This window comes from Rutidosis leptorrhynchoides, chromosome 10 (genome assembly GCF_046630445.1).
Source record: "Rutidosis leptorrhynchoides isolate AG116_Rl617_1_P2 chromosome 10, CSIRO_AGI_Rlap_v1, whole genome shotgun sequence".
Taxonomy (NCBI): Eukaryota; Viridiplantae; Streptophyta; class Magnoliopsida; order Asterales; family Asteraceae; genus Rutidosis; species Rutidosis leptorrhynchoides.
The window spans coordinates 245,364,153-245,391,082 of record NC_092342.1 but is presented as its reverse complement, the minus strand read 5'-3'; the positions used below and the strand labels follow the sequence as shown (position 1 = coordinate 245,391,082).

General features: G+C 31.4%; 1 long non-coding RNA gene across 1 annotated transcript; it reads right to left on the bottom strand.

Moving 5' to 3' along the window:
- Positions 1–4,748: 4,748 nt before the first annotated feature.
- Positions 4,749–5,160, bottom strand: LOC139871971 (uncharacterized). Its single transcript, XR_011766822.1, has 3 exons — positions 5,083–5,160; positions 4,904–4,969; positions 4,749–4,789 (listed from the first exon to the last, which is right to left on the bottom strand). It is a non-coding gene; the product is annotated as an uncharacterized lncRNA (long non-coding RNA).
- Between the last annotated feature and the right edge of the window lie 21,770 nt (positions 5,161–26,930).

Sequence of the window (26,930 nt, the reverse complement as noted above, 5' to 3'; positions counted from 1 at the left end):
CGAGCATTAAGGCTGCACCTTTCGAGGCATTGTACAGAAGGAAGTGTAGATCTCCCGTTTGTTGGAGCGAGTTGGGAGATAGTCAGTTGACAGGCCCTAAAATTATTCAGGAGACAACTGGGAAAGTTCTACAGATTCAGAAAATATTGAGAACGGCTCGAAGTCGTCAAAAGAGTTATGTCGATGTTAGATGGAAGGACATAGAGTTCAAAGTTGGTGACAAAGTTATGCTTAAAGTATCACCTTGGAAGGGTGTTGTACGATTTGGAAAACGAGGTAAACTGAGTCCTAGATATGTTGGACCGTTCGAGATAACTGAAAGAGTTGGACCGGTAGCTTATAGATTGGAACTACCACAAGCACTCAGCGGTATTCATGACGTTTTTCATGTATCCGATCTAAAGAAGTGCCTAGCAGAGGAGAATTTGATTATTCCTTTAGAGGAACTACGTATCGACGATAAACTTCATTTCATTGAGGAACCTGTCGAAATTTTGGTCCGTGAGGTCAAACAGCTGAAGCAAAGCCGAATTCCTATCGTTAAAGTTCGGTGGAACGCGAGAAGAGGACCAGAGTTCACGTGGGAGCGTGAAGACCAGATGAGACTGAAATATCCGCAACTGTTTCCTGAGGAAACTACTTCAGAGGATGATCACTAAAATTTTGGGACGAAATTTTTAATAACAGGTGGGTAATGTAACAACCCTGCTTTTTCCGTTACTTCCGTTAACCTTCCGTTAGTGTATTTAACGGCGATTATTTAACTTTTGTGCGTTTACGTGTAATAAATGCGTACTTGATCTTTGGAGGGTTATAATAATTAATATGGGTGGATATTAATTCAAATAAATATTTCGGATAATGAAATACGATAAAAACGATACGCTTTTGATAATTACCTTTTGAGCAACGAAACGCTCGGGTTTATTTTAATAATTAATTTTATTGATTATTAACTTTTTAAAATATTTAATTTATTGGGTTTTTAATAAATTAAACAATTAGGTTGCGTTTAACGATCGGGTTAGCGTTCCGGGCCCTCGGTACGACTAAACGACACTTAAAACGGACCACGATTACACAGAATTGCAAAACACGAGCTCGGGAGTACCCCATGGGGCCCATTCGGCCGACCACCCCCCTCCCCACCCCATTTATGTTGAATTTTGACAACTTGAGGGGCTTATGTGCTAATTGTTTAAATTTGGGTTAGTATAAATAGAAGTATTAACTTAAAATTAGATAAAACCCTCACAAATAAACTCCACCAGTCGATCCATCCCTCTCCCTTTTGGCCATCGACTATCACCCACACACACACATTCAATTTTCAATTTTTCATAAAACCTTGAACATGAAAGTTGCAATTCTCGATCTCCTCTACGCGTTGGTATAATTCTTTTAGCGATCTAAGGTATATTTAGCTAAAGCCTAATCCTAAAAATCTGATTTTTATTAGAGTTTCATAGTTATGTTGTCAATTGCTCAAGTCTATACGCGTACGTGTTAATTGTTATCGTTATTTTGATTGTTTGATGCGCTAGGGTTTAAAAACGAATATGTTTTTGTTTGATCAGTAAAATTAAGTTTTTCAAATGTTAATTATTATGTTATATTCAGTTTCCTTGCAAAAAACTATTGAGTTTAGGCTTTGGATTCGCTTGATTTCGTTTCCGTATGATTAAGTTATGTCAATTTGAATTATCGTTGTGTTTTGTTGCTTGATCAGAAATCTGGTATTGATAGACAACGAATTGGCATGTGAGACTTATACCATTGGAAATATAATTTAAAAACACTCAATTTAGACTAGTATATCATGTCGTTTGCTTATGTATAGCCCGAGATATGCTTGAATTAGTGTAAAAGTAGTTTTATACAGCACTTGCATGAAAATAACCTTGTATGATAAAATGTGTTAACTTCTGTGATTAAAGCTTTGTATATTTGAAATTTAGACAAAAATTAATTCACTTTTCATGTAGATATCATAGGTTAATTGTATCTAGATCTTCAGATAATCTCGTACGAATGTGACTAACTAAATGAGAATCGAATCTGTAACTTGCTCACTGTTTTATACTCTGTGGATTGTGTGTATTGCATGAGCACGTATGCTTCTGGAAAATGAATCTTAACATGATATGTGACTTATTGTTAGTTTATGTCAATCTCTGAAACCTTATGCATTGGGCACAATATAGCCATACTTTACGTAAATTCTGATTTGAGCTGAAAACTGAATATTCAACTTGCACGAATAAACTGTACAAACTGGCTAAACAAAAGTTGCTAGATTTTTTATATGTGTTACTATGACTTGTCTTTGAACTATGGCCACTGGTCTTGTATCAATTGCATGTTCCTAACTCCGTTTATAGCCAAGAATAAATCAGTGCGTGGTCAGAAACTGACTGAGCAAACTCCAAATGTACCCTTTCTGATTCCTGACTTTTAATTATCGTATGAGTCCCTAGCCAGACTTTTTGGAATCGATTTTAAGTATATTATTGATCTGGAGTTTTTCATGTTTACTTGAATTTTGTACTATGAGATATTGTGCTAAGTATGCTACATGTTAATAAACTTTGTGCACAACGATAAACTGAAATTGTGAAAATGATTATTCATGACCTGAAACGTATTGTTTGACTTAGGTTTGACATGTTAACCAACATTTGACATGAACCTACTGATGTTGACTTTAGTTGACTACTTTGACCAAGTTTGACTTTTGGTTTGACTTCGGTTGACTTTGTTTGACTTGCATGAATTACTTGACTATATGTTGACTTTTACTTTGAAACGCGTCGAGTCGAGCAATAAGACAACGTATACTATGAAACCACCCTTATTTAAGATACATATATTGACCAACCTATATACGTATACTTAGGTTGCCTTACTCAGCAGTAAACCGTACAAGTTTTTGTCAGTCATCCAAGCTTATTCTAAGGTGAGTCTACAGTCCCACTTTTTACATGTTTTCAGAGATGAGAATACATGCTGTTATACTTACTTTATCAAATGCTTTTATATTGACACAATTACTATATATGTGTACTGAGTTTGTTCACAAAGCCTCTAGCTTGAATACTTTTAATACCATCGGTGTAAGCACGATTTAGATGGACGGATCCGTTAGGTTGACAACCTCACCCGCTATAAAAACTGTGGCGCATTTATTTTGAACATTAGATACACTCGAACAAGTGTATAACATTTTAGGAGGTAAAGGCGGGTATAGTGGCTTCTATACTCTGGTCATTGCTAGTATTCAGGTGCTCAGATTATGCAAACATTAAAATCTCGTGGTCTAGGAAACTAAACTATTTTTCTGATAACTGTTTTTCAGATACCATCGGTGTAAGCACGATTTAGATGGACGGATCCGTTAGGTTGACAACCTCACCCGCTATAAAAACTGTGGCGCATTTATTTTGAACATTAGATACACTCGAACAAGTGTATAACATTTTAGGAGGTAAAGGCGGGTATAGTGGCTACTATACTCTGGTCATTGCTAGTATTCAGGTGCTCAGATTATGCAAACATTAAAATCTCGTGGTCTAGGAAACTAAACTATTTTTCTGATAACTGTTTTTCAGATACTGCTACATTACTTTAAACCTGTAGATTCACCAACATTATTGTTGACCTGTTTTTGCATGTTTTTATTCTCAGGTCCTTAAGAGGTAGGCTTCCGCTGTGTTTGCTGCATGTCTGGCCGTGGAGTCAGCATTTGTTTTATTGAACATTATTTACTTTCGCATTTAAAACTTTTAATACTGTTTAAATACTGTCGGCTTGTGGTTACGATCACAACAGTGTTTCTATTTTGGGATTATTGACTTATATTTTTGAAAGTCAACTTTTAATAAAATTAAATGCGATTGATTTAAACGTCTCATGTAGAGGGCGTAACTGTTAACTGTGGGACCTGGATTAACGCGCCGTCAGATGGAAATTTGGCGGGGTGTTACACACACACACACACACACACACACACACACACACACACACACACACATATATATATATATATATATATATATATATATATATATATATATATATATATGTGTGTGGACTTTTATAACGAACTATGATAACAAAAATATCAAATTGCATCAGTATTCCACATAACATATCAAATTGCAAACAGAGTTAAATAAAAATAACAAAAAAAAATTAGAAAATTGCAAATGAATGTAACTAACTCGAGGTTTATTCACCATGCCACCATCAACATAATGAAAAAAATCTAACCTGAATATATTGACATTCTTACTGTTTCAAAAATACCCAATTACTTTATATATACCAAAAAAGAACCCAACAAAAACTTAATTAAATTGTTATATATTTATTAAATTGTTGTAAACAGATGCATACAATGTTACATGTTTATAGATATTATCATTTTACAGTCTATAATGTTTTTATATATAGGATTATCATGTTGACATATAAGAAACTAAATTAAAAATGTACATAACAGACATATTATTGCAAAATAGAGAACTTTGGCAAACAAACATTAAAAATTAAAAAAGTAAATCAAAACAAACCTGATATTGTTGCTGATCATTGGATAAGTTTTTGTTGTTACCCACTTCTCATACTAACTTAGAAGTTCCGTAGCCAAAACCACCACATAAGTAGAAAAAACACAAAAAAAACACTATAGTCATGAACCAAAATAGAAGAAATATACTTCAATGATCGAATAACCTATAAGAAATATACCTGCAACTGATAAGCAATTTCAAAAATAGCAAAGCACCATCTCCAAGGTTGAAACAAAGCATACTTTAAAGTCACTAAATTTAAGTTCAAAACTGATAATAAAACAAAGATACAAATAGTTATTTAGATAACCATACTTTCAAAATAAACTTACTAACAATTAATGGACAAATTCATATAGCTCATTTCAACGAACACCTTGTGTGCATTTATGAAATACCTATAGAACCATTTAAATGTGCAACATAGTCATAACAATTATTAAATTTCATCCAAATATAACTGGAAAAAAAATCACACAAAATGACTGTATGTATACTACAACACTTGTACCTTTAGTCGCATTGAACTTGAAGGGTCTGAGGAAATTGGAACAAAAAATATTGGATTTGCTCATCCTGCTTCATTATTTGAAGCAAACATTTGTTAGTCTACTATTGAATTAAAATAATAATAACAATAACACAAATAAAAATTTTAAAATAACAGGGTCTCACCATTGTTGCTAACCTCTTCCACCACCGGCATGACCTCTAGTAGTCGTTTTTCAAACCCTTGTAGATGAAGAATACACACAACAACTACTACAAAAATCAAAGGAATATACAAAAAGTATACGATAATCGCTCTTGAACCTTTGTAAAATGACAATAACAGTCCCTGTTATTTATATATTATGAAAATATATTTATTTATGACTTTATATATTTATGTACAGTATTTTTTAACTCCGGCTCCAACATACGCCTCAGTTCGCCTCGAGGCGTACGCCTCGCCTTACAAAGGGAAAACGCCTCGAGGCACTATTCCGTTTTTTAAAACATTGATAACACTTACTCGTTTGAGATCAGTTTCAATTGCAGCACACGATCACAATAACCTCCTTGCACGAATCACACCTAAGGAGATCATGTCTTATAGCAGATTCAACGCAAGGCCGGTCCTGCAACAGGATCAAGGTAGACTCATTAACAATAGCATCAACAAAACTCAGTTTAGTTTCAAAAATATATACGGGTCAAATGGGTTGGGTCATTTTGGGTAAAAAGATTCCTTAGTTTATAGGGAAATGGGTCACTGATTAACAAAGAATTAACCATATAATAAGAAAGCAAAAACTCATATCTTTCATTCTTCCTAATCTACTCTGTAAAAACTTTTGATTCACCTCTTTCAGAAGAACTTCGTAGCCATTTAAAATTAGAGTTGTCGCTATTCCCGACCCCATCAGACCTCGTCGAAGTATAGCAAGCTTGATGATTAGTCTTGGCTGCAGACAAAAATCGATCACCCTTTGTACATGTCAATACACACAAATGTAACAACACAACCCGTTAACCAACCAAAAACGCAGCATAAAAAAAAATTAAACAGGGCTGACTAGATGGGGTGCACGGCGTGCAGCCCCACCTGTGCGCGGCGTGCACAGGGCCTGGCAGCCCGCTGTCTACTTTTTCCAATTTTCGTAAAAGATCTCTTGCTTCCCGACACTTTTAGACCAAACGCTTTTCATAACATTTAATATTAGTTAAAACTAACACGTTCCAATAATAAAATGAGCTTTACGAGACCGGGCCCACTTCGGCCGTTTTACGACTTTCGTACAAAATACAAGTTTTCAACCACATGATTTTTAACACAAAAATAAAGAGCATGGCGATTGGGGATACGCTACCCAATCCTAATCTATCCAAAAGTAAGATCTTCTAAAGCAACTATGCAAGTCCACTAGCCCCCACGCTTACCCGAGCCACCGTCTCCAAGCAAATCTATAAAAAAAATGTAAATAACGAGAGGGTAAGCTAACGCTTAGTGAGTGAAAATATACTACATACATATATATGCATAAAATGGACACGCCACACAAATAATCAAATACCGCATACCGGAGCATCCAAGTGTAAAGGCAAGCTAGTCTAAGCATACCTTACGATCACTAAGCAACAAGTTAAGGATACATCAATAAACATAAGTTCACCAATGACAATGTGAACAACGCCAATGAGCTACACCCGGAGGGTTAGCTACATAGCAACAATACAACAATATATATAATAATATATAAACGTCCAAGGTTAACCCCTTAACCCAATACCGAAAACCAAATACCACAATGAAGATTGGCTGAACTACACGAGCCTTAGTAAATCTGCATACACACGAGACTACTATCTTCAACAACACAACATCGAGGTTGGCCGAACTACACGAGCCTTAGTGAATCCGCAAACACACGAGATCACTACCTCAATAAGATGACCGAACTACATACGCCATCGTGAATCCGAACTACACGAGATTCACTTACACAATTTAATAAGATGACCGAAACTACACGCGTCATCGTGAATCCTCATCCACACGTGACTCACTTCTCAACATCAAAACCCTTTGCCATTGGGGTTTATATCATCCACATCACAACCACGTGTGATAACGTACACCCAAAATGTGTACTTCACCAAAGGTGGTCAACCAAAACGTACAACCGTGCCAATTGGACCTATTACACAAGTCCATCAAAACCACCTATATGTGAAGCGAGCTCTATAACCGAGATCCACTTCACCCGACCCGCACCCATCCTACACATACATATGCACATAGGATATTAACACTCACCTTGTCGTCTTGATGAATGCTACCGAACAATTCGCAACTCTCCGATGGAATGTACCTATTCCATTATCACAAATACAACAACACACTTAGAGTAGATTTACAAACCAACTCAATTCGACACTTAGTGCAAATTCGACCAATTGCACTTACAAACACAAAACGCGTCCAAACTAACCAATAATCACTAACACTAGTGTCAATGGTCCTAATATGCCATTTTAACCCAATCATAAGTGTAAAACACTTATAATTCTAAAAATCACCCTATAAACCCTAATTTTGACTTATTTCAAAATTAGTCTTTCAAACACCTTAAAAGGGTTCCAACACTTCCATAATCACTAAATCTAGTGATTAAACCCAATTACAACTTCTAATCATGGCCATACCAACCCAAAACTCACCGACAACAATAATAAACCCGATTACAAGCATCAATAAAATCACTTCAAGAGTTTAACTGGGTTTCTCTACAAATCAAGTTCAAACCCTAACTTGAATATCAAAATCAAACAATGAAATTTGGAGTTAGAACTTACCACAATAACCAAAACGTAGCTAGGAACGAGGTGAACAACTTTAACACTTGAGCTTTTAATCAAACCAAGCTTCTTCTTCTCCAAAACCCCAAATCTCTCTCTAGAAATCTCCCTCTCTCTAGATAGTTGAAAGTGTGTTTGTGGATGTGAAAATGATCCAACAATGGATCCAAACCAGCTGATAAGTCCACAGATCCGGCCTCAAGTGAAATGACCAAAATGCCCCTCATTAAACTTAAAATAGAAAAAGATCTGAGCTTTTAACTTCACTCCACGCTTTGCCCACTAAACGTACATCATTAATACACTACGTACAATAAATATTAGGGTCTTACAACAAATGAGACTTAAAGTTAGTCAAATTGATTGTTTCATTCGCTAAATGCAAGATTATAATGATCTCACTTCTAATAATCTTTGATTATTTGAATAATAATTACAATCGAAAGATAACAAAACCCAAAAAAAAAAGTTCTACCTTTGTAGTATCACGTTGAGAAGAGAAGATATTAACCAAGCTCTTGCAATATTGGACTTTAGAAGACCGTGATATTCAGTATATTCCTGAAGAATACATACAAAAAGTTACATCATAACAGTCTATTGATAATTTATAGTAATAACCATGAAAAATACTTGCATTTTAAAAGTCACTCAGTGGAGTATCTTACATAAAAGACCAACTCACACCTACAAGCAGTCGCCAGACTAAGAGCTACAGCCTCCATCAGCAACTGCAAACAACAACAAAAATCAAAGTGGAAAACACAAAAAGTTGAACCAACTCAAACATGTAAGTTAACTCGAAACTTAAAAAGACAATACATATATGACATAGAAAAAGCAGAAGTTAAACTTGATCAACCCAAAAATTGAAGTACCAGTAGAAACAGTACAACTGCAACAACAAAAAAACTCCCTAAATATATAAACTAAATAACAAAACTTAAGTAGTTCTAAAAAAACAATAACATTCCTACACCACTTCACAGATTCAACAACGCAAACTTATAAATGACCAATTTCAGTTTTATCGCTTCAAACCCTAAAAAAATTAAGGCGAATAGAAAGCAATTGAAGTAAAAAATCAAATAATAAATACTCATAGAATCAACAATAAAAGCTAATTACGAAGAAGTGATGGCGGTCGTTTGAGCATCGCCTGAAACCGTTATCTGTACACCAAAATCACAACCTGAAAAGAAAAGGATATGATTAAAAATTAATGAAAAACCCTAACAATTGAGAAAGAAGGAGAAAGGTACCAAAGAGCCAATGGCTTGATGGTATCGAGGTCACCCTTACAACCTTGAGGTTGAGGGTTCGAGTCCTGCTTAGGACAATTCGTGATGTATATATTCGAGTTAGATTTAGGTGGGTGTGTGAGTTGCCTTTCAAAAAAAAAAAAAAAGAAGGAGAAAGGTGAAATCAGAGTATGAGAAAGAGAAAGAGTGAGGGGGAATTGTTGATGAAGATATAGTCAATTGCAATCGTATGGACATGGGTATGGAGGATGGTACGTATGTACAACCCCTCACACTAACCTGTTAACAGCCATTTTTTTTCTTTTTCTTTTTTTTTTAAAAAAAATCCTAAAATGGTAGAAGTGGTGCAATAGGTGAGCACTTGATACTTATTGGGGGAAAAAAAAAAAAACAGCGTGAACAGTAAACTTATGTGAGGGGAGCTGCCACGTGAACCAATCAGGTTGCGAGAATTAATTCTCCTAATAGAAGATGGGTAATTACATCATAAAAGTTATTATATACTTTGTATTATACACTCGTATAATACTTTAAAGTCATAATAAAATAACTAGTGAAATGACCCGTGGAACCACGGGTTTGTTTACACGAAATAGCTTAATAATATGTTTTAGGTATTAAGTGAACGTAAATAGTAAAGTTATTTAGTTTAATGACCCGTGGAAGCACAGAGTCCGACTAAGAAACTCGTAAGCTGAACATTTCATCAAACACCTAAAATGCATATTAAACAATCAACATCCTGAAAGGACCCGTTCATATACATTATAAACGATTCACAATAGTTGATTACATTGCGAGGTATTTGACCTCTATATGATACATTTTACAAACATTGCGTTCGTTTTTGAAAGACAAACTTTCTTTACATCAAAAATTGACAGGCATGCATATCATTTCATAATATCCACTATCCAACTATAAATTGATTTAATAATAATCTTTGATGAACTCAATGACTCGAATGCAACGTTCTTCGAAATATGCTATGAAAGACTCCAAGTAATATCTTTAAAATGAGCAAATGCACAGCGGAAGATTTCTTTAACACCTGAGAATAAACATGCTTTAAAGTGTCAACCAAAAGGTTGGTGAGTTCATTAGTTTATCATAATCATTTATTTCCATTTCCATTATTTTAATAGACCACAAGAATTTCATTTCCAGTTCTCATAAATATACGTCCCATGCATAGAGACAAAAATAATCATTCATATGGTGAACACCTGGTAACCGACATTAACTAGATACATATAATATCCCCTATCATTCCGGGATCATCCTTCGGACATGATATAAATTTCGAAGTCCTAAAGCATCCGGTACTTTGGATGGGGTTTGTTAGGCCCAATAGATCTATCTTTAGGATTCGCGTCAATTAGGGTGTCTGTTCCCTAATTCTTAGATTACCAGACTTTAATAAAAAGGGGCATATTCGATTTCGATAATTCAACCATAGAATGTAGTTTCAATTACTTGTGTCTATTTCGTCAGACATTTATAAAAGCGCATGTATTCTCAGTCCCAAAAATATAAAGGGTAAAAAGGCAAATGAAACTCACCATACTGTATTTTGTAGTAAAAATACATATAACGTCATTGAACAAGTGCAAGGTTGGCCTCGGATTCAAGAACCTAAATTAATTATATATATTTATGTGTTGGTCAATATTTGTCTAACAAATTAGGTCAAGTCATAGTGTACCACAATCCTAATGCTCGAGACTAATTTGCAAAAGTCAACAAAAGTAAATTTGACTCAAAATAATTTCCAAAAATCTATACATGATTAATATATAGTTTAAATATCGTCGTTCTATATTTTTAAATATTTTTAAAAGATTTATTACAGTAAATAATATAATTTATTTATTAATAAATAAAATTGTATATTAAATTTATATAATAAAATATACTTTTATATATATTAAGTAATAAAATTTATAGGGTTCATTTAATATCATAAAGATAATATGATAGGTATTACTAAAGTAAATTATTACACGTAGTAAATATGTTTGTATCACATATTTATTTGATAAAATAATATCTATAATGATAGTAAATAAAAGTTGTATTATTTTGTAATAATAATTATTATTATAAAAATATCATTATTTATAATTACTAAGATGACATTATAATAAAACGATAATTCTAATTATGATAACTTTAATATTTACGATAATTTTTAATATTATCTTTAAAATAATAATTCTATTTATAATAATAATAATAATAATGATATTTTATAGTAACAATGACATTTCTATTAAAATGATAATTTTTGTTAAAATGATAGTTTTAATACTAACGATACTTTTAATAATAATAGTAATGATAAAAATAATAAGAACGATAATTTTATCTAAATCAATATCTTATAATATTTTAATTTCATCATGATACTCTTACTCATTATTTCCTAATCGTTTCGTTTAATAGCTTTTAATCGTCTTTTATATCGTGTTCATAATAATGATAATAATAGTAATCAATTTAATTAGGTGTTACAAATATTTGTTTTAATTACACTAATATTAATAATGATAGTTACTATAACATTATTAACGATAATACTAATAATTATCTTAATGATAATATAGTAATAATAATAATAACAATAACAATAACCATTTTTAAATAATGATATATATATATATTAATAATGATAATAATAATAATAATAATAGTAATACTAATAATAATAATAATAATAATAATAATAATAATAATAATAATAATAATAATAATTGGATAATAATAATAATACTAATTATAACTTTAACGATAATAACGATAGTAATAGTAAAAAAAATAACAATTTTTAATGATAAATCCCTTTTATTGATAAAGATAATAATAATCATAATAATAAGATAAAACTAGAACGACGATAAAAACGACGATAATAATAATCATTTTTAATAAAAATATCAAAAATTCAATTGATTATAACTTCTAATCCGTTCATCGAAACCATTCGATATCTAAAGGAAAAGTTCTTAATTTTTCGCTAGCTTTCCAAGGACATGCATATCTTATACCTTATCTCAACCGCAAGTGTAACTAATTCAAGATTCAACCTAACCTGTCTAAGGGCAATATCAAAAGTACAAGCATGCATAATCCTAAATACTCGAACACTAGTCAGGGATACACTATTAGTATGTAAAAGTTAAATTATGAGTACTCACGTATCAATAATGTGATTCAATATTGCAGGAAAGGTACGTAGACGCAACAGAAATGATAAACACTATATTGACCTCACGAGCATACCCATGAACCATACTCAATCACCTCCATAGCTATAACCCATAATTTCCTTAATCCTATCCTACTCGAAAAACAATTTCGAAACCACTCGGACAGCACTCCATCGTAATATTTTATGTATACTAATAATATCTTGAAATAATACGGAGTAAATATATATATGTAAATAGATTGAGAGAGTTTAGAGAAAAATATTTTCAAGTTTCTATGAAATAATGAAACCTATTGAATTCTATTTATAATAGATTTTTGAATTATTAAAGTGAATTATTAAAGTATGAATTATTAAAGTGAATTATTAAAGTATGAATTATTAAAGTGAATTATTAAAGTATGAATTATTAAAGTGAATTATTAAAGTATGAATTATTAAAGTGAATTATTAAAGTTAAAGTAAAGTAAAAATAAAGTAAAGGTAAAGTTTAAGTATAGTAAAAGTATAAAACTATGTACGTATAATACGCGTATAAATATATATAATATTAATTTAAATCATTATATATATTTAATAAAATAAAATATAAATATCGTTATCTTTATCATACTAGTTAAGTAATGAATTGTCAAAAGTGGTTCTAGATATTTATAAAAGTTATATACGTTTTAATAATAAAGTTCTTTTTAAACTAAAAACGTTTTTGTACGTTTGAAACTAAATAGATCAATCGAGTCTTTATGAGATTCAATCTTCCACTATCCTTTGTCTAGTTCTCAATGATTGACAATTTATTCTTATTTATAAATCACTTTACCATTTTCCGAATATTGTTAAAATGGAAAGATTTCTCAAATCAACGTGGGCCTTTCAACAGAGACTTGTAATCATAATTCAATATATCTGATAATTCATTCATTTGATCTTAACTTCTAATTCCATTGATAAACATTTTGAAACAGATACAATCATATAAAGTATTTAATCTAATATTTTGTTTACGTTTTAAGTTATAATATATATACACATATACATATATAATCATATTCGTTTAATGGTTCATGAATCGTTGGAACTTGGTCAAGGTTGAATGAATGTATGAACATAGTTTAAAATTCTTGAAATTTAACTTAACAAATATTGCTTATCGTGTCGGAAACATATAAAGATTAAAGTTTAAATTTGGTTGGAAATTTCCGGGTTGTCACAGTACCTACCCGTTAAAGAAATTTCGTCCCGAAATTTGAGTGGAAAGGTCGTGAATGATAATAAGTATGTTTTCATGATGCATACGAGCTGAAAATTAGAGTTTTATCCTCAGCGAATAATTTGGATAAACAATCCATTTATATGAAGAGTACGAATGAAGCTAACATAGAAGAGTGAAATGAGTAAGTGTAGATTCATCTTATCATTTGACGTAGATATGATTGATTCCCAGATTTCAAGGGATTTGAAGAAAATCTTCTTAATAAGATTTGACTCTCTGGTAATCAAGGGAATTAGGATCCGCTTTAAATGCAATCGTCCATTTTAATTGTTCTGTCAGAGATTTTCTTATAAATTCACCTCCTTCGTTTCCTTACAACTCACACCTTCTGTTGATGCATTTTATGCAAGTCCCTAGACATCTACCCACGTCCATTGCAGGTACAACAATTTACAGGCCACCATGATTGCTTGTTATTCTCCTATCCGTGTTTGTATGTGGTTACAGGAACTGCAGGAACGAGATTTAGATATTTGACTATGTTAGACTTAGTTAGACGTACGAGTGAAGCCTCACTAGTACGGCTGACAGGCTCATACGCACGGTTGATACTGAGCTAAGTCACAATTACAACCTAAATGAGAAGACACGAGTGAGTGATCACCCGTATGGCTGATGAAGCCAACTCGTACATGTGATGAATGAATCGTATGGGTGAGTCAACAGCAGGGGTATATAAAGTCTTATGTTCTTCATTTTAGGTTAAGCCTCTCATTTGTTACACACACTCAGATCTAGTGAGCTCCTCCGATTCTCTCTCAGTCCAAATCACCCAGGTGGTGAATAATAGCTCTAGGTGTTGATCTAATCACACTTGATTTAGTTGTGGTTTGACTAAATTAATCAAAAAAAAAACTTAACCTATTCACTAGAGGGTTTGATTCACTTATTCAGCCATTATGTGAGTTAAATCTGTTGATTTCTAAGTTCCTAGTCATGTTTCATCACCTTCTATTCTTTCCCCCTCAACTCATATTTTAAAGTATTCATTAATATGCTCCATCCAGTTCTGATTCTCGATATACTTCTAACTTTCATATCGGTCATTCTTCTTTTTCATCTACCGCCAGAAGAATCTATTTACTTCTACTATACTATTGGGTTTATAGTGTTTCTAGTTCTCCCGTGTCTTTATATTGCTATATGCATCGATATATATGGTTTATAATTTCTGGTTTGTCGTTGGGCTTTATATGTTCCCTTATATTTCAAAGTCTCTGCTTCTGTCTTCTATAATCATTATCATTCACAGTTAATGCTCTCTTTTATTTGCTACAATTTATACCCCAATTTCTATTTCGGAGTTTTGTCCTTTTGTTTCTTCTTCTTGCGATTAAGCACCGCTTGTAATGGTCCAGAATTCACAGATATGAATTTCAGAATGAACATTGTTAATGTTCTAGGAAGGAAATTGTGATGGCACGATCTTGACTTGTCAAATTACTAGAATACCTTGGAAAAGGCCGAATCATCAAGAAATATTTTCTTGATATTTTAGAGGTTAAATAGAATACAAGAGTCGTATAACATGGCACATGATGATGTTATGATCTGTGACTCATCACGTTCCATTTAGAAACTCAGCATGACTTACTGCAATATAATCACATTGATCAAGTGTCATTATATTATACTAATTCATGCTTCAGTTCCCAACACTACTTCAAAATATTCCTATTTTAAACTTGAATGTTTCAGAATTTAGAAACTAAAATAGTTTTTTTTATGATGTAATACAGATAGCGCGAAGAGATAAATGATTTCAAATAAGAAAAATTAAGAAAATATCTTCAGAAATATGGAGGATATTTATAATGAAAGATATGATGATATTTTAGAATTTCTAATATCAGAGGATGATGAAGAATATTGTCCGCAGGGGTTTAGAGTCAGGAGCAAGGTATTCGTTAATGACTTCAGCAGGTACTGAATCATTTGGATCCTTTGAAGTCAGGTTCAGTCTTTGTAATTTGTCCACAGCCTCCTTCCTACTTTGCTCAATCCGTTTTCCAGTTCCAAAACTTCTTTTTTTCTGCACTTTGCCAGCACACTTCATCATTATCATCCATCTTTTACCGTTTAAAGTCGTTTATAGTTTTTGCTGCTTCATCAGCATTTTTTTTCGGAGAACCAATTCGTAGTTCGGAGTGTTTTTCAGAAACTTCACATTCAAATTAAGTCCAGAAGATAGACGTTATATATACACATATAACTGTTGGCGTAGACATGCTGCGAGATTTCAAAATACTGATTGCTAATTCCCAATGATTCGTATGGCAATTCTCATTACAAGATGCGAATGAGTAAATGATGGGGTTTCAATAAATAATTATAATGACTTTTTGGAGAGGCTAAAGTCAAAAGGTAATGAAGTTGTTGGTACATCTGCTAATAATGTGGTGGAATGTAAAAGGTTCCCTGGTAACGATGGTGTATATCTCAAGGTTATAATAAAGTTAGTCTGACTGAAAAGTCGAAGTTGACTTGCTGGAGCTGTGACAAAACTGGCTACTTTGAATAGGAGTCGCAAAGTTATTTTTGCTAATAAATGCCAAAGAATCTGACGCGGATACGTTGTTTAAACTTTTATTTTGGTTTCAAGAGTTTTTTGGGTACATAACTGTGGGTAACATGTGGTTGGATCATTATCTCGATTGCTCATCATTCGAAGTGTCTTCAGAAATTTTCGAAGGGTTTGAACACAGATTGTAATCGTTAACATACATTTGATGTTCTAATATAGTTTTAAAGTCAAAATATAGCTTGTGAAAGATGTAAGGATCTATGAGTGATGATTTTGGTCATATCTCAAGTTAAATTTTGAGATTTCAAAATCAGAATATGTAATTAAATTTTGAATGAGTATGGTTGTTTTGATTTCTATAAAAGAATGTATATTGTTGTGAAAGTAGGGAGTATAATGGATGATTTGCTGAATCAGATTCGAAGAATGTAACATATTAATTGTGAATTTATATATCTCTCGGGTATTACCTACCCGTTAAAAAAAAATTCACAATTAATATTTTGTACAAAAGAATTTTATTACAGTCTTTATGAAAATATATATATGTATATTTTCTTCAGATGTAACATAGATTTAATGAGTTAATGTTAAATTAAACTCATTTGATTTACGGTTGAAACTAGAATTGAATAATCCCTAAAGGCTTTAAAAAGTACATAACTTTTACGCAGTATTTCTTTAATGACATTGAAATTATGAATCAATACTTCGTTATTTGTTGATGTATGATGTTCGGTTCGTTGAATTCTTGTGAATTTCGCAAATTACGAATGATGTTATCTGAAAAGTTTCGGGTACATCGATGATGAAAGTGTAAAATCAAATATATACTTGATTTATTATGAATTGGAATTTGTTGAATTGCGACAGAGATTGTAGTTAACGCTGGTTAAGTTGCGGCCAAAGGACGTACATTATTGCATATTTGTAATATGAATTAACCTTGTAGTTAAGATTCACACACAATAGCTTAGCACGGAAAGATTTATTTCAATATATATATAATATACATATAATTTCTTCAGAGGGAATGAGCTAATTCTTCATAACTCGTTGATACAATATACACGTTATTGATTCATAATGATGTCCACAATGATTCTTGAACTGACGGAGTTTGTGATGTTATCTGTGTTGTTGATTCGGATGTTGACTGTACTGACGATGCTGGTAACGCTGACGGTACTGTTGATGCTGTTGGTAAAGCAAGTTTAGCTTGTTAATCACACACCATTTTTGTCAGGGTTTCTACTCTTCCTTCTATCATTTTGGTTCGCTTAACTGATTTATGGTTAGGGCTAGATTAGATAATCTCTAAGACTTTAGAGATTACATAATCGCCGCAGATGGTTTCTCCAATGAAGTTATGAATTAATACTTCGTTAGTTATTGTTGTTGGTACTCCTTGGTATCTATGGTGCGTATGACGTTGATGCTCGTGGGACAGATTGTGAAGTTGAGGTTTACGACGCGGTTTTGGTTGGAGGTGGTAATGGTACTGTTGGCGTTGATGATGGTGGTACTGGTTATGCTGCTGATGCTGCTGGTGTTTGTAATCTCTGCACCATATTCTCCAAAGCCACTACCCGAGCGCGAAGCTCGTTGACTTCTTCTATTACACCGGGGTGATTGTCGGTTCGGACGAGCGGATAAATAAAATCTAAAATTTGATGTAATATATAATCGTGACGAGATACTCTGGAAATGAGCGAGAAAATGGTGTTTCGGACAGGTTCGTCGGTAAGTGCTTCAGGTTCTTCGTCAAGAGGGCAATGTGGTGGATGGAAGGGATCACCTTCTTCTTGTCTCCAATGATTGAGGAGGCTACGAACCCATCCCCGATTCATCCAGAATAGGTGATGACTGATTGGTTGATCTATTCCGGTCACACTGCTTTTGGAGCTTGAATGGGATTCCATTTCGGAATCTGAGTGACTTGAACTGATGACGAATTCCATTTCATACGATTGGATAAAGGATTTTTTTTTCGATATGAAATGATTTTGGCTAACGGATGGTATTCTAATTACATAGAATATATATATATATATATATATATATATATATATATATATATATATATATATATATATATATCAAAAGATTTCGTAGATTACGGAGGACTTTGCGGGATATGTCAGGCAAAGTTTAAAGTAACAGATACGATAAGATATGATTTAGCAGATATGCTAAGATATGAATTTTTGTCTATACACTATTCATGCAATCAATGCAGCAAGACGTGTCTTAGACTAAAAATGATAAGCAGGTAATTTCCTGAGGATGATAAGTAGTTAATTTTCTACACAAAATGATAAGCAAAACTTTTGACATGCAGACACGGTCGAAGTCCAGACTCACTAATGCATCCTATCGACTTATCAGTTAGACACACTAATGCAGACCTGGTTCGCTAAGACCACTGCTCTGATACCAACTGAAAGGACCCGTTCATATACATTATAAACGATTCACAATAGTTGATTACATTACAAGGTATTTGACCTCTATATGATACATTTTACAAACATTGCGTTCGTTTTTAAAAGACAAACTTTCTTTACATCGAAAATTGACAGGCATGCATATCATTTCATAATATCCACTATCCAACTATAAATTGATTTAATAATAATCTTTGATGAACTCAATGACTCGAATGCAACGTTCTTCGAAATATGCTATGAAAGACTCCAAGTAATATCTTTAAAATGAGCAAATGCACAGCGGAAGATTTCTTTAACACCTGAGAATAAACATGCTTTAAAGTGTCAACCAAAAGGTTGGTGAGTTCATTAGTTTATCATAATCATTTATTTCCATTATTTTAATAGACCACAAGAATTTCATTTCCAGTTCTCATAAATATACGTCCCATGCATAGAGACAAAAATAATCATTCATATGGTGAACACCTGGTAACCGACATTAACTAGATACATATAAGAATATCCCCTATCATTCCGGGATCCTCCTTCGGACATGATATAAATTTCGAAGTACTAAAGCATCCGGTACTTTGGATGGGGTTTGTTAGGCCCAATAGATCTATCTTTAGGATTCGCGTCAATTAGGGTGTATGTTCCCTAATTCTTAGATTACCAGACTTTAATAAAAAGGGGCATATTCGATTTCGATAATTTAAACATAGAATGTAGTTTCAATTACTTGTGTCTATTTCGTCAAACATTTATAAAAGCGCATGTATTCTCAGTCCCAAAAATATAAAGGGTAAAAAGGCAAATGAAACTCACCATACTGTATTTCGTAGTAAAAATACATATAACGTCATTGAACAAGTGCAAGGTTGGCCTCGGATTCACGAACCTAAATTAATTATATATATTTATGTGTTGGTCAATATTTGTCTAACAAATTAGGTCAAGTCATAGTGTACCACAATCCTAATGCTCGAGACTAATATGCAAAAGTCAACAAAAGTAAATTTGACTCAAAATAATTTCTAAAAATCTATACATGATTAATATATAGTTTAAATATCGTCGTTTTATATTTTTAAATATTTTTAAAAGATTTATTAGAGTAAATAATATAATTTATTTATTAATAAATAAAATTATATATTAAATTTATATAATAAAATATACTTTTATATATATTAAGTAATAAAATTTATAGGGTTCATTTAATATCATAAAGATAATATGATAGATATTATTATTAAAGTAAATTATTACACGTAGTAAAATATATTTGTATCACATATTTATTTGATAAAATAATATCTATAATGATAGTAAATAAAAGTTGTATTATTTTGTAATAATAATTATTATTATAAAAATATCAATATTTATAATTACTAAGATGACATTATGATAAAACGATAATTCTAATTATGATAACTTTAATATTTACGATAATTTTTAATATTATCTTTAAAATAATAATTCTATTTATAATAATAATAATAATGATATTTTATAGTAACAATGACATTTCTATTAAAATGATAATTTTTGTTAAAATGATAGTTTTAATACTAACGATACTTTAATAATAGTAATGATAAAAATAATAAGAACGATAATTTTATCTAAATCAATATCTTATAATATTTTAATTTCATTATGATACTCTTACTCATTATTTCCTAATCGTTTCGTTTAATATCTTTTAATCGTCTTTTATATCGTGTTCATAATAATGATAATAATAGTAATCAATTTAATTAGGTGTTTCAAATATTTGTTTTAATTACACTAATATTAATAATGATAGTTACTATAACATTATTAACGATAATACTAATAATTATCTTAATGATAATATAGTAATAATAATAATAACAATAACAATAACCATTTTTAAATAATGATATATATATTAATAATGATAATAATAATAATAATAATAATAATACTAATAATAATAATAATAATAATAATAATAATAATAATAATAATTGGATAATAATAATAATACTAATTATAACTTTAACGATAATAACGATAGTAATAGTAAAAAAAATAACAATTTTTAATGATAAATCCCTTTTATTGATAAAGATAATAATAATCATAATAATAAGATAAAACTAGAACGACGATAAAAACGACGATAATAATAATCATTTTTAATAAAAATATCGAAAATTCAATTGATTATAACTTCTAATCCGTTCATCGAAACCATTCGATATCTAAAGGAAAAGTTCTTAATTTTTCGCTAGCTTTCCAAGGACATGCGTATCTTATACCTTATCTCAACCGCAAGTGTAACTAATTCAAGATTCAACCTAACCTGTCTAAGGGCAATATCAAAAGTACAAGCATGCATAATCCTAAATACTCGAACACTAGTCAGGGATACACTATTAGTATGTAAAAGTTAAATTATGAGTACTCACGTATCAATATTGTGATTCAATATTGCAGGAAAGGTACGTAGACGCAACGGAAATGATAAACACTATATTGACCTCACGGGCATACCCATGAACCATACTCAATCACCTCCATAGCTATAACCCATAATTTCCTTAATCCTATCCTACTCGAAAAACAATTTCGAAACCACTCGGACAGCACTCCGTCGTAATATTTTATGTATACTAATAATATCTTGAAATAATACGGAGTAAATATATATATGTAAATAGATTGAGAGAGTTTAGAGAAAAATATTTTCAAGTTTCTATGAAATAATGAAACCTATTGAATTCTATTTATAATAGATTTTTGAATTATTAAAGTGAATTATTAAAGTATGAATTATTAAAGTGAATTATTAAAGTATGAATTATTAAAGTGAATTATTAAAGTATGAATTATTAAAGTGAATTATTAAAGTTAAAGTAAAGTAAAAATAAAGTAAAGGTAAAGTTTAAGTATAGTAAAAGTATAAAACTATGTACGTATAATACGCGTATAAATATATATAATATTAATTTAAATCGTTATATATATTTAATAAAATAAAATATAAATATCGTTATCTTTATCATACTAGTTAAGTAATGAGTTGTCAAAAGTGGTTCTAGATATTTATAAAAGTTATATACATTTTAATAATAAAGTTCTTTTTAAACTGAAAACGTTTTTGTATGTTTGAAACTAAATAGATCAATCGAGTCTTTATGAGATTCAATCTTCCACTATCCTTTGTCTAGTTCTCAATGATTGACAATTTATTCTTATTTATAAATCACTTTACCATTTTCCGAATATTGTTAAAATGGAAAGATTTCTCAAATCAACGTGGGCCTTTCAACAGAGACTTGTAATCATAATTCAATATATCTGATAATTCATTCATTTGATCTTAACTTCTAATTCCATTGATAAACATTTTGAAACAGATACAATCATATAAAGTATTTAATCTAATATTTTGTTTACGTTTCAAGTTATAATATATATACACATATACATATATAATCATATTCGTTTAATGGTTCGTGAATCGTTGGAACTTGGTCGAGGTTAAATGAATGTATGAACATAGTTTAAAATTCTTGAAATTTAACTTAACAAATATTGCTTATCGTGTCGGAAACATATAAAGATTAAAGTTTAAATTTGGTTGGAAATTTCCGGGTTGTCACACATCCAATCATAAGAGATAATATTGGTTGTCATTTTATTTTAAAATATTAAAATATAACTTTAGAATTGGTTTTCTTTTGCCTAGCTTTTATACCTTCTCGTACTCAATTTAAAATAATTAATTAAAATTATTTAAAATTATTTAATTTAATAATTAAAATAATTATTAATAATTATTATTAATAATAATTAATTAATAAGATTTAATTTTAATTTAATATTATTTAGATTAATGACATCACCCACCATGCTTAGATTTTTTTCTTTTTCTTTTTGATTTTTTCTTAACAAAGAAATTAGCCTAATAATGACATCATCATTATAGTATTTTAATATTAACTATAGATTCTGAGAAAATCTTTTGGTGCAATCCTTTACAGCCAAATTGCTACATACAAAGTCTAATACGCCCCCGTTTTGTTTCTTTTGAGTTATTTTCTTCTTTTTTATGGCCAATCAAAACTTTTAATATGTTTCCATTAATATATGAAATTCTTTAATCATTTATTTCTTAATGACAATCAGTTGTCGTTAGAAAAATTCATATAATCTATCTATCTATTACATCTTATAAATCATGAAGATTAATCCTATGTGTCACTCTCTAATTACATCTTAATGAAGATTGCTGAGCTGTAATTAACTAATTAATCACAATTAGAACTAATTAATCACTTCAAAATCGACGTGGCCATATCATTGCTGAAGGAAAATTCACGCAGTATTTGTTCACCAGTTTCATCTCCTAAACCATTCTATCTGCTACAAACCATAATCCATGAACTGATTCAATCTGTCAACATATGTTTATATTAACAACACAAAATTACATGTGGCCTGAAGGATTGGAAACGCATAATTTCGTTAGCAGTTTTAGGGCTCCTGCGCATTCTGCATTAGGGTTTCAAAATTAACAACTCAGATCTGTCGATTGCTCCACCGATTAAAAAAGAAAACCCCCAAAGCATTGGTACCGATGATTATCGCCATAGATCCGCCGTAATAGAGGCCGCAGGTATTAGTACTTTATCCGTCGCAATTTATACACATACGGTATAACTCTTATGTAATATACTCAGTTAATTTGAGCTCGCTTGCAACTTATACCAATGGATAATCGAACAGCGGAGGACGACCAGTAAAACCTATCCTTCAAAAAAATAGCAATCCAAAACGATTTAATTGCTGCCAGACGATGGAAGCTTTTCCGGTGAATTAATCGGTTTCCAGATGTCGATAACAATTTAGTTTCCGTAGTGATTGGAGTAAGTGTATTGTGATTTCGCAGGTTATCTCTTAATTGTATTTATTCAACTTTCATTTGGTATACAGCTTCTATTTCAATTTTTCATGGCAGCATAACAAGCGTATTCGATTAGGGTAATGCTTATATCCAATCAGTTCATGGATGATGTCAATGTTAGTGTTATCGTTACATATGAAGTTTTAAAAAAACTACATCAATAAACAGGTTAAATCGAATCAGTTCATATACTGTAGCAATCTTACTGTTAGTGTTATATTTGAAGCTTTAAAAAACCACATCAATTTGCAACATTTATTCCACACATTCATTTAATGATATGATTAAACATAACAATAAGTTTTGATTAACGAAGTCGCATTCCATATCCTATTAAAATTAGGGTTCTTCGACTCATATGCAGTTTGATCATGGATTAGATACGGATATGAAGACGTGGTGAAATACAATTGAAGATGGATAAATTCATGTCTGATAATCCTTTCCAATCTGTCGAAACCCGTCATATGTATATGTAAGTCACAATATATTTTTAGGTTAACTGATTTTGATTGTGTATTTCCTGATAAATACAATTCATTCTTCAAGATTTTTGTACATAAAGATTGAATTTGAATATGCACTTTTAACAAACTCAATGGTTTTTTTATTATTATTTCATTTATTACCATTTATATAATTTCTTTTTTTACATCTAAAAGACATATCATCGTTGAAGAATGTTGCTATTACATTGCACACTCCCTTTTGTGTAAAGTTGTTCACTCTGGGTTTCATATGTTTCATTATGGTGCACAGGTAAAAGAGAAAGAACTAAAAAAAAGTCAAGGCTGCACAAAATGCTGGAGCGGCTAAACTTAAGGTGTTGCTAAGTAGTATTTTGCATTAGTGAATTTTTGTATCTATATAAAGGCTGGAGTCAAAATGATTAGGTATTGGGTCAAAATGATTGGGTATTGGGTCGAAATGATTGGGTTTTGGGTTGAAACGGGATGTTAATGTTCTTATATTTATCTGACATGCCTTTTATAGGTTGTGGCGGAGAAAAAAGTCGTGAGAGAAACACAGTTGACTCGTCATGATGTGGGTCGAGAAAATTTTGTCTCCGAAGTGAGTTTGATTTTTTTATTTTACATCTAAGTTATAGGGAATGATGGTATAAGGTGGAGAAGGGTAGGTCTTAAATATTGTTTCCCTGTCAGGGTCATTGTCTATGTGTCACTTGGTATGCCTGCTATATGGTCCATGCTTTTTATTAAGCTAGATTGTGGTTTTGTTGTGACTACTTTTGGCACCAGTAGCATATGATTGGAGAATATGGTATATGTGTGTGGGTATGGTACACATTCTTTTTAAAGGTGACATAAGGTGGGTCAAATACAGTCTCACTTCCTTCCTAACGAATACATATATTGTTGAGATTATCTTTCCTTTGGGAGGTGAGATAGGATTGTACTTGGTAAATTTGGCACCGAAGAGAAGTAGTAGCAGTGTCTCTTTTTTAATATTGGTAAGGGTGCAATAGATGATCCATGTTTAAGTCCTAGGCTGCCATAGTCAAGGATATCCACATACTTTGGATACTTAACTTTGCCCTACACTTATTCTGGGGTCCATTGAGTTTTGGTTTAGAGTTTTTTGTCATTGGGTCATGTCCTTGGAGCCGGATTATTATCTTTTACTGCTGTATTTTGCCATCCTTGATGCTGCTGTATTGTATTAATTTTCAGAATGATAGTCTGACTTTCATTAGTCAAACTATTATTTTCCTATGTTGCATACTGGTTTGTAAGATTCTCTATGGAAATAAGAAGATTATGAAGTAATTGGGTTAAAGGATAGATATTTTAAGGAATGGATTTTCAAGTTTCTGTTTATGAATTTAGATGGGATTTAGATAATGAAATTAGAATTTGGTGATGGTAGGTTGACTTTTCTTGGTCAACTTCTTTTATTTTTAACTGTCGGATCTCATATGTTTATAATAAGTTGGTCAAAACAGCAAAAGAAGTTGATTGAATGCTTTACCGGATTTGTCACTATTGGTTGTTTTAGTTGAGCACATAGACGGTCAAAGAGACCTCATCACCCATATATCAATATAGTATCCTACTGATCAAAATTGCACTGCAATCTGGTAAGGATGGTCGAAATTACCACCCTAAGAAATACAAAGGTTACTATTATTTTACATATGAAAACTTGTACTTCAGGTTGTTTGATCAGTGGGTTTCCACAACAGGGAACTAATGATATGGATCAACACTCCAGTATTAACTTCACTCATGGAATCCTGGTGGGCCGAGTAAGAACACTTAAGATCATCACTGTGTTTATTTTTCTATCTGATGTTGTCTTCTAAAATTACTATTTTGGCATGTTTCAACGATGACCCATAAGTTTCTCAAGTCTCCATATGCGAAAATTATACTTCATACAATTATGTTAAATTTAATGTTTATGAGTCTTTGTAGGTTATGAAACAAATAGATGGATTTGTGTTTCATTGGGTTGGAACGTTTGAATTCCGCTACATATAAGGTAAAAATATGCATATTCATCAACTCTTTTTTATTGTCTTCTTATTAATTTATTCAATTATTGCTTGAATAAAATTTATATATGATCGTAATTTTCATTTTGTAGGGTTTAAAATGGCGACCAAAAGTAGATAACTGTAGGGGATTTAGAGTTTGTTACACCATTTCCGCCTTCATTTTCTATAAGCAATTCTATTTTTTTTTAAATCACATCGACGTTTTGTTTATTCGAGGTTTTGTAGTTAACGGTCAGTTCCTTGATCTACAATTTGTTTTGTATTTTTGTTTGGACGCTTAATTTGATCTGAATTATGGTATGTGTTTTTTAGATAGTTGTAATAGTACCACATTGTTTAAAGTAATCATTCTTTGTTACTCAAAGTTCACTTGCATTAGCCATTGTGATACTTACTACTTATTACTTCTTGAAAATTTTTACTCTATTTACTTTATCATAATTGAAGATTTGAGCGAAGTTGATAACAAGTAGGATGGATGGTACTGATTATGAAGATTGTTGAAAACATCCAAGGAAAAGTGGAAGGAGGTGATAATGATAGAGATTTGGATAATGTGGATGATGAACTTGCTGAAACGGGTAACTATCATACTATTGTTACTGTCTTTTGGTAGTATCATAGCATATAAATGTTAAAATTTTGGAAGTAAGGTTATTAATTATGTCAGCATAGTTTGTGGTTCTGTTTGCTGAGTCTTTTGGTAGTATCATAGCATATAAATATTAAAGGTTATTAATTATGTCAGCATAGTTGGTGGTTCTGTTTTCTGAAGGGTAGTTTGTCTCCTCAAAGTCAACACTTGGTCAATGCTATTTGGGATTGTATTATAATCAGATCTAAAATTGTTCATGA